The following is a 14,143-nucleotide window of genomic DNA, read 5'->3' as shown; positions in this document are numbered from 1 at the left end:
CGGAGTCTTTGAAGTTGCGGATGGATACGTTTTTTAACCGTGGATCAAAGTATCAGGGTCTGATCAGTGAGTGGAAAGAAAGTCGCAACGTTGAATCTTAAAAATCGCGATAATCGATTCATGGAATTTCCAAACATGCAGAAAGCCAAAATATAGTATCGTCAGAATCCTGCTTTTAGAATTCAGGTTTTCTGTATTTCAAATTTTCCATATTCTATATCTCGATCTGCATTTTAGAATTCTTTGAACTATATTTGATACCCGAGAAGTGAATTTTGAAATTTCCCCATTCTCGCAGGTTCTCTCGAATGGAAGTTCAAAATTTTTCACTCTAACCATTTTATGCCTACAGATGAATCTATGAATTTACGAATCGTGAAATGTAGTGAAGAAATTCGATGTTTCAAAATTTAGAACGTTGTTACACCGGCATTTACATTCTATTTCATTCGTGTTACTTGAGAATTTATAAAATTTAATCCAACGTCGTTAAAACATAGAGTTACGAACGGCTCTTTCCTTATTATTATGTACAATTTTTTAACGCGATAAAATTTTCCTGACCAATGTTAAAATTGCTCCAACGATACCGGGATTTCCGAAATTCCCTCGTATGACGATGGAACATAATTGAGTACAAAAGTTCACAATCATTTTACCCGTCGCAAAACGGAATTGAGACACTTATTACACGATTAGATCGAATAAAAAAGAGCATTTTCCGCCAACATAGCTTCACTCAAGTATTTGCTTATTCGGATTTAAAATCCCGAAAATGAAAGATAATACCATCAACGAATTTTTTTAAAGTATAAAACGACGATAATTATCGTCTGAGAATTTCCGGAATGACTATTAAATATAAAATGCCGTCTCGTTTCGCAAGCCGTAAGTTATGACCGCAAAAGTATATTGTGTAACAAGGAGGCAAACTCGGTCTTTCCGAATCGAGCGTTAGTTTGCAATATAAGTCGTAGTTAAGCCGAAGACGAATATTGCAAATACGCGAGGCGAAAAGACCGTTGACTCCTTGTTGCGTACGATTCTTTATATAACAAGAGTATGTTGCGCGTTTTTTCACGGAGCACGAAATTGAGGTTAGGGTCGAGCAATGTCAGCTTTGTTCGCGATAGCGCATGCGCGCAGGCTTAAAAGTTCTCTTTTCAGTACTTCGCGCATGCGCATTCGCAGACTCACTGAACCGTCATATCCGCATAACTCCAACAAGATTCACCGCAGTGACGCGAACAACGTTGCGAAATTTCCGGTGAAAAGTGCGAATACGCGCTCGATTCAACGCCTTGGCGAAAGATTTCACCGGATGTATAAATATCGGCACGTGGCGAGCACTTACGATTAAATTATGCATCAGCGATGCAGCCAAGGCTGAATATCGAGAGAAGCCGCAGGAATTCTCGTATCTAACCAGTTGATTAATCAGTCCTTCGCAGTCCCATAACAAAATGAATGAATGACTGAATGAATGAATGAATGAACGAGTGAACTGACTAATTTATGAATCGAGGAACGAGAGAATGAAGGAGACATTGGTTCACTCACAGTTTCACGAAATACCGGCTTCTCACACCGCGGTCAATTAACGAAATGGGTGACAAACCGGATGTACAATGTTTTATAATCTTTAAACGAGTCTCTCTTACGTATTACGACACTCCTTTTGTTCTCTTATATTATACACGGTTTAAAGCAAGATAGTAATACATCGTAACCATTAATTGTGTGTTATTATTATCACGTGCGTATGTTATTATAATGTACCAAACTAACGCGGTAATTGAACAAACGCATGTTATAACGAACTCTGTATGGCTGTCTCAATTAAATGTCATAATTTTATAGAAATAAACATTTTCTCTGTGTCTAATGTAGTTAAGATTGTTACTTCGTTCGTAATTAATCCCATCCCTCTTATATTTTAATCTTTCCAACTGTCTCGAGGTCTTTTAAAAATTTCGAATTTTACGCAACTTGTCATCTCGAATTCTTGATATTTTTTCATAAATTAAGTCGAAGGTTGCCGAAGAAATTAGCCTGAAATATTTCGCTTCGGCTATATGAAATTTCGTTTGTGTAATTACAAATTTTCGTGCATCGTATGATTCGCATATATAATCGAAGGAAAAAATTGCAGGATAAATAATTCGTAGATCGATTTGGAAAATTAAATGTAATCGAGAGTTAGTAGGGAAAAAAATTATAGAATACTTGAAATCAGTTGACGAAAAAAAAAAAAAAACTATTGAAGCGAGAAAACGAGAATGGATAATTTGGCGATCATCGTTTTTTACGCTAAATTGATGTTGAATACGAAAACTGCGGTAAAATTCTTTAAAAAATCGTACCCGCAATTGTTTTTCCTCTTTCTAATAATACACATGTGACATTTTAATTATTTATTCCGCCATCTGTACAAACCAGCAAACACGTCACGATGGACAAGTGGATATAAAAATTACACAACGTTTGTCTAAATAAGTTTGTCTTTTATTTTTGGAAACATCTGTCCTCTCGCGTTTTTATCCTAATTATACCTACATACCTACCTTATATGTGCGAATATTTGCGTGCAGCGTGCAAAATTCCGTCCAATGACCGTCGTTACATTATTATGATCATTATTATTCATTCGGCTAACCGTCGTACAAAATGTTTAAATTTTTTAAAGAAATATACGTTGATGCAAACATAGTTCCGTTGAATTTAAGGAAACCTGATCTGATCGAGATGAAATTCCTTGTTTTTTTTTTTTTTATTGCTTGTATATAAAAACTTTTTATCGGACTCGACAAGATTTCATCGCTGCACAATTTTACTACCGTAATATTGACCCATTTTTTGATTAATTCTTATCGATATAAACAAGAATTATGAATGTGTATATTTAATAAAAAAAAAAAAAATAACAGTCCTGCGTACTTTTGTTTTTGAATTTTTATTAATATTACACGTCGTGTAAGCTTACATTTCCTGAACATTGTATAATACAATGTGTATATTTTGATCATGTAGACGACATGTAGCGGTGACTTTGAAAATATCTAATATACACACTCTGTAGAATATTTAAACGATTTATTAGAATTCATACGAGTAATTTATTCGCGGGAAGCAAATTTTTCACCAACACGTGGAATCAAAGTTATTTCCAATCGAATAGTTTATTTTCATTCAAACCGACTGAATTACGTATTTTGCGCGTTTACTGCTTTTCTTCACGCGTGTAGACTTTTTTTTTTTTTTTTCTCTCTCTTTTTCCTCACCGTGTATTAAAATTGGATTCTCACAAATCACATTCTCCCGCCCAATTTTTCAAAACGAAATTTTCACCCTACCAAACAAATTGTACGACATAAAACTTTGCAATTGCGACACATTTTAATATACATTATATCGTCGAGTGAATGATCGCTTTTTCACTTAAACTACAAAAAATCATTTGTTACTCCGATTTTTCCTAGGCTTATTCCACGTCATCTCTCTCTCTCTCTCTCTCTCTCTCACACACACACACGCACGCCCTTCACGTTTGCACATAGATACGTAATTCTGTCGAGATGAGATCGCGGTTGCGTAACTTTTTTTGGCGCGGACTTACGCCTCCATTTATACCATAGTATCTGTTATACACTTTAGTGTTGAGACAAAACTGATGTGAAATAAAAGAAGTAAAAACCAGCAGGAGACTTCGCCATTTACCGCAAACACGTCACAGTTACGTCAGAAACTAAAATTCTGTAAAAAAAAGAAAAGAAAAAAAAAACCCCGCGTAAGTTCCCGTTATAAGCACTGGGAAAGATGATTGTTCAATATGACTTGTAGAAAAATATTTCTTTCAAATAATCAAGTGAGGGATAATTTTAATTGAATAAAACGAAGAATGTGAATAAAAAAAAAAAAAAAAAAAACAACCGCAACCGCAATCTCATTTACTGGTAGTAATAATTAGCTGCAATGAAACTTAACGGCTCGATTGCGTAACTATATTACCGACTAAAATTCGCACTGCAATATCGGTATGTATGATAAAACGCTTTATAGGTCAACCAGCACTTAACGAGTCAGTCGAGTCGCATCATTATCATTGTTTATATATATATTTTTTTTTCACAATAGACATGATACGACAGTAAGAAACTGCAACACTTATTAACAATGTTAGAAAAATATTTATGTATGTTAAGTATCTTTTGAAGATGTGGAAAGTTTTTTCAGGGCTCCTAATTCCGAAAACTTGTACTTATTTAGGTACATATAATGGGGCTCTTTTTCCTTTCTTTTTTCCTTCTACTTTCTTTTTTTTTACTGCTCCTTTACTCATAACTACGTGTATGAATCAACCGTTTGTCAGGTAAAAATTTTTGTTCAAATACATTCTATTCCTCGTCTGGTCTTGTATTAAAATTATACAACACATTCGCGATGCGATTAACCGAGAATAAAATCTATAATGATTCGGTCAAATATCGTGTGATCATTACTTTAACTCTTCTTTTATTTCAACGATCATTTTACAATCATACATCATGCATATAATACACTTACACCTATAAAATAAATTAAGAAGCACACTTTTTTTAAACGTCTATTTGCTTTCATCTTGAAGAATCTTGGATGAATTAGACCGATGCGGTAACAAAAATTAACGAACAATATGCAAAATCAGTTAAACGACTTACGCTTTGAACGTCAGAGTCTTGCGTTAAAATTGTAGACAATTTCTGTATTACTGAAACGCAGTGTTTAACCCACCCCACGCATTTTACGAAAGCAGGTCTGAAGATCCTTTTCATTCCTTCTGCAGTACGTTAAGCCTAGCGCGAGGTCACGGTCTAACGGTTTGCACGCACAGCTAAGGCCGTTCTTAAGCATATACACACCGCGACAATCTTTTGAAACTTGAAAATCAACCGCGCATGCGCGAGTTTTATCGGCTGTTCGTGCAGGCTGGCCAACCCGAGTTTCAGCTGTCAAACTGTTTCTGCCGGCGACGTAGTTGATACGAATTTTCGAGGTTATAATCTTAAATAATTGAGGTAGTGACTCGAAAAGGTTTGGAAAGCATTTGTTATCGGGTCGGAAAGTTGATTCTTCAAAGAACGGTCGGAATTTAATGCTTACGCTCTTTGAAAATTCAAACGTACACATTTCGCGTAGGTTGGCTCGCCTGCATCGCAGACAAGAATATCGCTGCGGGAATATTTCGCCGACCAATGAGATTGAATTATTTGACGCATAGGCGGTTGATTTTCAAGTTTCAAGATATTGTCCCGGTATATATAACATATTCAAACTGCATTGAGATATGTATCTCTATTCGCGTTTAATTGTCGCACGGCTTAGTCGGATAATTGAAAATATTCGCAAGAAACAGAAAATTGATTGTAATAACTAGATAAAACGAAACAACGACAAATTGTTTGTGAATTTTACAAAAGTGGAAAGATGTAAAGAAATTTTACGAGCGTCAGTGAGTTTGAGTTAATTTTACTGCCGCCGGATACTATTTATAAAATTTTATCTTTGTTTCAAGAGAAATGCAAAATGCTTACACGAGAGTGAGAAATAAACAATTGTGACAAATGTAATTGTAAAAAGTGTATAATAATAAGAATTGGTATTACCTAAAATAATTTTTCAAGGTCCAAGATAAAAGAAAAGATTATCAATTTCCGAGTACAAACTTCTGTTTTACCGTCTATAATCGTTGTTTCTCTCGTAGACGCAATTAGTTCGATAAAATAAGCGATAAATAAAATTTCAAGTAGAGGAGGGATTTCTTTTTATCATGCACCGCGATGTTCAGAGCGAGTTTAATACCAGCTTCCAGTTGTTTGTTACGACTCACCGACCTTTGAACCAAGTCATTGTCCATTTCTCTGCAAATTGTGCAAAGAATCCGAATCAGAGATTTATTCCTGGAATTCAGTTTCTTCTCGGTAAGAGAAGAAGGGAAAGGCTTCTGTTTCTGCGCGGTGAATTTTAATTTTTGGAACTCGGCACTCGCGAAATCCAGTTTCTACTGTTTCGCCGAAAATGCTTATAATTATTGCAACGAAACTGCAGAGCGCGGGTCGCGATTCTCGACTTTTCGCGTCATCGCTTCTCGTATATTAAAGCTCTGAAACGCCGTGACGCTAACCTGCTTTTGATGCAGTCCAAAAACTGCCCCACCAATCGCCGCTCGCAATATTGGCCGCCTTCTTCTTGGCTCGAGCCTCGGATCACGGCTTTCCTCGAAAAGATTTCTTCACCCCGGCTCGCTTCCAACTTTCCAAGAAACACGCGTTGGCAAATCTTTCTTTTAATTGCCTCCACTGCAGGCTACGACTTTCAACGTTTTCTCAATTTTTCTTACGCCGTAACTAACGCGTATATAATGTCAATAAGAATATCCGTTACAGTGGTCTAGATAAAATCAATTTTCTGTTTTCATGTAAGCAGGTGTTTCTGAATTTTATCAGTAACGATTTCCATCGACCGAAACCTCGTGAAAAGGAACCGTTTACCATTCTTAATAAACAATCGCCAGACGTAATTCGGGATTCAAGATGTCGCCGTGGCTAAAACAACATGGCGTCGAACTCGGCGATCAGCTGATCGTTTGTTTTAAATTAATGACGCGAATTTCAAGGCACGGAAAACTCCGTGCAGCCTGTCACACCTTTGTTACACTGAATTCAATTATTGTACCCTAAATTACGCGATAAAAAATTACTTTTATTACTAAATACGATGGAGATTGAGTCTTATCGTCACCAGGTGGCGCTTTTCGAAGCTAATTCCGATCCCATAATTATTATCAGATATTCTTAAAACGAAAGTGTAAATTACACTAACTTCTATTCCAACCACGAGGTTTCTTAAAATCATATAGTAATTTTTCTAATATCTATATCCAATACCGCGGTTTGTTTTCTTGGTTTTTTTTTTTTTATTTATTTTTTTTTTTAATTCTCTTTATGCTGAAAATGCGACGACTCTGCTCCGACCGACTCATCTCGCTCGGCGCTGTCGCACGAACCTGACTAATCGTAAACCGACCAATTGAATGTCTTCACACGCGTGTGGTCCGCATGCGGTCAAGCATCAGGCCATGTCTATCTACGGAGATAAGAGGCCAGGATAAACTGCACGTTTCCCGTAACGACTTTTACTCGCTACCGGTTTTCCTAGAAATATTACAAATTAAATATTCACAGGCTTAAGAATGAAAGTGGCGTAAAATAGAAAGAGGGAAAATCTTTAACCGTGTCTCAAATACATTTGTAAATATACATTGTGTAAACTAATCGTCGACCGGAAAATTATAGGGACTAAAATTTCGTTCAGACAGATATTTCAAAGTCGAGTATCATCGCGTATAAGTAGAAGAAAATTGGTGAGAAACAGGTTGAAGTGAAGTTCGATTATTGGACAAACAGTCGAGTCAAAAAACATACTGAAACAACAATGTCCCACTGTAGCTAATTACTTATATAATTGTAGTTACATCTAAATCGAAAAACAATGAATTTTAACTGTAAACACGCTCGTTATGTAAAAAACATCAGACCAATCGAATATTATTCTACAATTTTTTCACAGTAAAATTCATATTGTTTCTACGATTCTGATGGAAAACAATTTATTTTCTCCAGAAATTTTCTGAGTTAGATTTTAAATAATAATAACGAATGTATTTCTCGCTGAATAATATGTTTACCTTCTGTAAATTATAAGGTGTGTACGAATTGTTGTTTTTGACGAGGTCAAGAAAATATCTGTCTCAAATTATTTTCACGAAATTCGTTCACGAATAGAATAAAGCAGCAAAACATAACAGAATAATTCGTTTTCTCTGACGTTGTTGATAACAATTATATTTGCTTACAGTTAAAATTCAGTCTACGAATATTTGTTTCTGAATCAGAGTAGCTCTTTTTACTACACCGAACTTGATTATCTTCCGTTACACATTTTTTACGCCGTTGTTTTGCCATGTTTTGATCCAGATAGATTTTTTCATTTACTCGATCGCTCATCCGTTCTCCGTAATATACGAACAATAATAAACAAACGAAAACTAAAATACCGTATTTATTTTCCGAGTTTTTCGTCTGGAATATGAGAAATTTTCTGTAATGGAACTAGCGGAACCTGATAAACAAAAAAAATGGTAAAATTTCAGAACATGGGTATCAATTTATTAATCAAAGGATCGTTCTTACGAAAAAATTAAACAAGACCCGTCAATTCCACTTGGCTTATTCCTCTTCACGCAGCATGACGATTCGAACATCCTTCGAGTGAGAAATTGCGTTTGTCACATACTTTTAAAGCTGGAAAATTCGATTAGCAATAAGAAATAAGCCGAAGGGGGGATTCACAGGGAAAAGCGTTAGTCAACAATGTTTAACGGCAAAAAGAGGAACTGATACGTATTCTATTTAACCACGGCGATGAGAAACTGGTTACACACGTATTGACCGCGTTATTCCGGATCTTGCGGTTTGCGTCAAGTCAACGATCTTTTTCCACGTTTCTCGCTTTCGCTCACTTTAAACGCGTCTGCCTCTGTCTGTCTACATACGTGTATCTGTGTGCGTGTGTTTTATATATTTACAGAATAAATCAACGCCTGAATTCGCTGCCGCATTGCAAATAGATTTTTATATACACCTATATAAACTAGTTTTAGATAGGCGGCGATAAGTTCGTGCCAATGAATAGATTTCTACTTCAGAGTATAGGTATTACAGTAGGATAAATCCATTGCCAAATCCACTTCTCAATTTCTAATCAGATTTGGATTCAGGCTTTTGTACTTGATCGGATTTGTACATTATATCATATCTGATGGACACTTGTCGTTTACATGCATACAAACGTCACATCTGCAGATCTGTGATAATTATTATTTATGAACCACGAGATAAATTTATTTCCCCCTTTTTAAACTGGGTGCAGTTTGGAAAAGAAATGTCAATAATGTATGCCACTTGTATTATGTTTTATCCATACTTTTTATATCGAGATTAAGATTTCTATTTCCAGCATTATCTCGTCACAAGAAGTGTTTTGTACATTTTTATAAAAAATATACTAAAATTACCCACCGCATGTATTGCGGATTTATTAAAAGAAGAATTTTCACGCTTTTGTAACCGTTCGACTAATTGGATTGATTATACTTTTTTCTAGATATTCACTTTCTCGTTACTGATAATTCAAGAATCTCCCGCGAGAAGAAACACTTATAAGTTGTTATTGACAAGGCAAATTTTTGAATTCCAACTTACGATAAGATTATATGTATAACAGCAGTTAGAATTGAAGAATAAGTGGAAAAAAAAGAGAGAGAAAAACCTTTGCAATCTGCAAAAAAAAAAAACGACGGGTAAATAATTTCATGCCTATACGTTATAAATATTCTATAGAAATCAATTAACTGGCCACGTGCGTTCGAGCTATTATTTACAATAAACTTTTAATTAGGCAATAATTATTCGAAACGGGCGATTATCGCCGCGAGACTCGATGCTGCAGGAATTGATGTGAAAGGTAATTTTTATTCCTCTTCGTTCTCCCGCCTCTTCTTTTTATTTGTCCCTTTATCTTGGCAATTTTACGAGCTGTGGGACGTAGCTGCGTTTTATATATATATATATATTTTCCTGCGAAAATGTCGCTTTCTCTCCGCTTATTTTCGTCTCTTTTTACTTCTCTTTCGTCTTCTTCTTTTCCTTCTCCACTTTTGCGAATTACCACGTCATCGTTGAAGCGCAGATACTTGTAACGATATTAATATTAAGGTTATGCAGTAGTCCTACATTTACCGATGGAGCAAACTCACCCTTTTGTTTGTTCTTCAATATTCTTATTTAACTTTCTATATTCATTTTTTTCTTATATATAGGAAGAAAAAAGGTTCGTTTGCTCGGTCGGTAAGGGTAGGAATACTACCTAACCTTAAGCCGATGCGTCTATTCGCCATATTAGAGATCATATCTGTAATATCGAATGCACATAACACTCTTATTTCACAGTGACGAACAACGTTTATTTTTTTTTTACCCCCTACGCTTTGCCTCCTGACTTTCGCGAATTCGTGTATTCCTATAAATAAATTTCATAATTTACTTCACTCCTGCATCACGTCGGGGAAAACAACTCGTCGAGCCAATTAAATTTTAGCACAGCAGAATGATTATATAAGAACAATATCACAAAAGTCAAATTTACAATATGTAATTATCCGTTAATATCATCCAATTTTTTAACACAATGACACGTTAAACTTCGAGAAAAGTACATCTCGATGTAATTATACCTATCTATTCGGCAATGTTTTTCATTTTACATCGATGAAAACGAGCCTTAGCAATCAGTTTACTCAATGATATATGTACTGTTAGTGTTACTGTTATGGCAGTTGCTCAGGCTGAGACTATTTTCTTCTTACTTTTATTCTTCCCCATTTCTTATTCCCCGTTATTTTTATACACTCGGAACAGTTTATTTCTTGGAAAACTTTACCCACGTCGAAAGATTGGAAACGAATCAAACTCTCGATCTTCACTTCACAACATTATACAGATAATAAAATAGATAATTCGCAATCTAAGTATTATAATACCTTGTGTATAAATTTATCTATTCAATATTTTGAAATCGTCTAATCAAATTTCTGACGAACGATTTTTTCTAATATTGTTTTTTCCGTCTACCAAAATCGCCATTCGAGGTTGAAATTCTTTGCACTGGATAAGTGATCGATAAATATTTCAATAGTTTCTTCTACAGACTCAAAGCTTATACAACGATAATTGTTTTCCAGAAAATAAATACACTGAATTACATAATGTGTCGTCAAGTTCTTCCTTCACTTTGCCTCATATATTTTCTACTGATGTAATTTACGCGCATATCGTAAGCTGTAGTAAATTAAAGACCCTGAGACCTTGCTGAAAAATTACTCATCGATCTTACGTTGCATAGCTGCACGATACAAAATTTACGAGCCGAGAAATCAGGCCATCATTCTACATTCGAGATATTCGTGTCCCGATGATCTTTGCACTCATCAATTATTGTAAAGTGCATTCAATATAATACCGCAATTAAATATTTTTCACCATTATTTGGCGTTCTCAAACGCCGCCCCGCAAATCGCCGCTACAACGCGAAATATAACATAATCGAGCATATATGTAACGGATAAACTTGATTCCAATTACGCGATGCAGCTCGTTAAATTTATCATACCAACGAAGCGCAAAGTTCAATAAAACGAAGTGAATATCAGAATCTAACAAATCGAATCATAACCCAAGTGTTTCTATGACGCTTGCATTTTCTACTGAAAAAGACTTTTTTTTTATGCCAAATCGATGTTATCCTTATCTTACATCCTCCCCACACATTCGCAATATCGTGGAATAACAACAATATAGTCGATTAATCTATCTAAGGTCACGTAGGACTCCTACCTTTACCGACCGAGCAAACTGACCCTTTTTCTTCACCCTTTCGTGCGTTTCTTCGGTCGGTAAAGGTAGGAGTACTACACGACCTTAAGAACCTTGTCGAAAACTGATCGCGCAATAAATTTTCTAATATTTTGGCACTTTTGTCATGTCTGTTCACAATTCGAAGGGGCGAACGGGAACTCCGAGAGTTGTGCAATGGTAACTGCATTGCGGATAATACTACATAACTAATCTCACGTCCGTTGCAAAATGCAGTTAATATTAATGGTAACGCGATACGTCGGAGATGCGGAGTTCTTTGATGTTTGCGACTCGGTGCCGCGCGTAGCGGAAAATAACACTTTACTCGATAGATAGAGAGAAAGAGGGAAAAGGAAAAAAAAAGAGATGAACAGATGTGAAGTTGTACAAACTTATGCGCGTGTAACGCGTTGGTATATTAAACAGTATAATCACGATCCATTGCTCAAGGCGATTCTCTAACGATTATATGACTTGAAAATATGGAAAATTTTGGAATTTTGATCGCGGGATTTTATTGTTGGGCTATGTGGTAGTTGACCTATGAAAGATAAAAATCTTCTATTATCCTTTATCGTACCAGTGTTTTCAATTACATTCTGAATAAATAAAAACACAATAACATGCAGCTTATGGTAATGTGAACTCGGATTTGAACGAAAAAGTTGTGAATTTCACCGGGGATAAAAATATCAGATTTCTTTTTTTTTTTTTTTTTCATTTATCATTTTTTAATCTACTGTTTGAGTCTACGGAATGAATTGATTTTCATGAAATCAAGATGTATTGTTTTTGATAAAAATTGTATCTCACATCTCACATGTATTCAAAGAAAATAAAAACTCGGTTTTGTACAAAAATTATAGGGTAAATAAATTTTCCATCATATTCGTAATATGTGTGTTTAAAAAACCAAAGAGACTGTTTGTCGCTTTTAACCTATAATTCTAGTTTCTTTTATAGCAAAATTCTCATTTATGGAAACTACGAAAATGCAGAATATACCAAATTCGCATTTAAAGAATAACCGTATAAATGATGGACGCGTGGAAAAGTCTGCGCATCTTTAGATAGCGACTTGATACTGTGCGGAATTTTTGCCGCATATATATAGATATATACAGCTGTATAAAATACAACGGTATACGTATAATCAAAGCTAGCCTCCGCACTTCGAGATCAGTACAGGTACGTCGTCCATTTACTTATCCTGTGTCGATAATTGCGCAGCATTGCAATTCAGTTCAATTATATAGGTAGTTACGCATAGCTATTATATGTACCTATTAAAATACAAAACGTGAAACGCAGATCGATCCTTGCTGCAGTAAATAACTCGCAATCGGTGTATGAGCGTAGAATTTTTAATTAGAGACACGCGATCCGAATAGTTCTTATATAAAATGCAGTTTAAAATAATTACGATAACAATAATAACAACCACAATAATAATAATAATAATAATTAATACAGTAGCTTGTATACAGCATAATTAAAGATTACTATTCTGTAACGAATAAGGAGGCAATCGCGGTGTTATTTATCGGTTAACTGTTCGATCTGTTCGAGATTAACTGTGAAATTTCAGTCAACGAATCATGTCACGGTTGCTGAATTCGATCCTAAAGCGATTTATAAATCACCTTCTATGTTGTTGAAATTTCTGACGCATTTACACGATACGCGTATATTTCACTTTAGCATATTATAAGTGTGCAATTATTATACTCGTTGCAACGAAAAAAAAAATAAGTAAACTTTTTTCCGTCAACGGTAGTAACTCTTTTCATAATCTAAAGGGAAGCGTCTTTCGGATTCTTTTAAATTAAGCGTATGAAAATTTCTTCGATATCGCATAAGGGTAATTTTAGTATAATTCAATTGGTAATGAAACTGTTAAATATGTTTGCAATTAAATATCGGGAAATGATAATCAAGAAAGCTGGAAATCAGAAAATAACACGGAGAGAATAAAAGAGCAGATTTTATTCAAAACTAAAGGAAAAACGGGATACAACAGGTTTTTTTGGTAAAATATGCTGCGTAAAGTACAGAATTTACTCTAGAAAATCTGATAAATTTGTAATAAAAAATATAGTTGACGTTGGTTTTTTTTTTTCTTTTTTTTTTTTTTTTCAAACCAAAAACTTTGACGCGTCCCTTTTTTTACCGCTGTTTCGAGTAAACTGTGCTCTTTCTCTTCTCTCCGTGAAAGAGGATGAATGAATGGTGCAGCAACCCGTTGACATTTGAATTCTCCTGCCGATTAAAAGTCAACCGAGTGATCACAGGTATAATATGCGTGTATAATTTGTAATATAATAAAACTGAGAGACGAAGATCCCGTTGCTGGAATATATACGTATAGGTATAAATGGCGGCGTCAATGCGGCGCCAGTGGCAATTAACGCCGCCCACAAGTTTTCTCGAGTACTTATCCCCGTCACGTTTCCTCGTCGGTTATCTTTCTCTCCATATTCGTTGCCCCGCGCAAAATAAATTGATTCGAACGAGGGACTTGATATTAATGTACATTACAGGTCGGGGACTCGACCGTATCGCCGGTATATCACGTGTCTAATACCCGTCAACCATTCCGTCTGATAATTTATATCATACCCGTTTAAATTTTA

The 14,143-nt window shown here is 35.2% G+C and overlaps 1 protein-coding gene across 8 annotated transcripts in view; it reads left to right on the top strand.

Moving 5' to 3' along the window:
• Positions 1-14,143, top strand: part of Sarm (sterile alpha and armadillo motif) — a 184,499-nt gene that overhangs the window by 120,718 nt on the left and 49,638 nt on the right. The gene's annotated exons all lie outside the window — the stretch shown is intronic.

Source organism: Neodiprion pinetum, chromosome 5 (genome assembly GCF_021155775.2).
Source record: "Neodiprion pinetum isolate iyNeoPine1 chromosome 5, iyNeoPine1.2, whole genome shotgun sequence".
Classification (NCBI taxonomy): Eukaryota; Metazoa; Arthropoda; class Insecta; order Hymenoptera; family Diprionidae; genus Neodiprion; species Neodiprion pinetum.
This window is presented reverse-complemented; position numbering and strand designations above follow the sequence as displayed.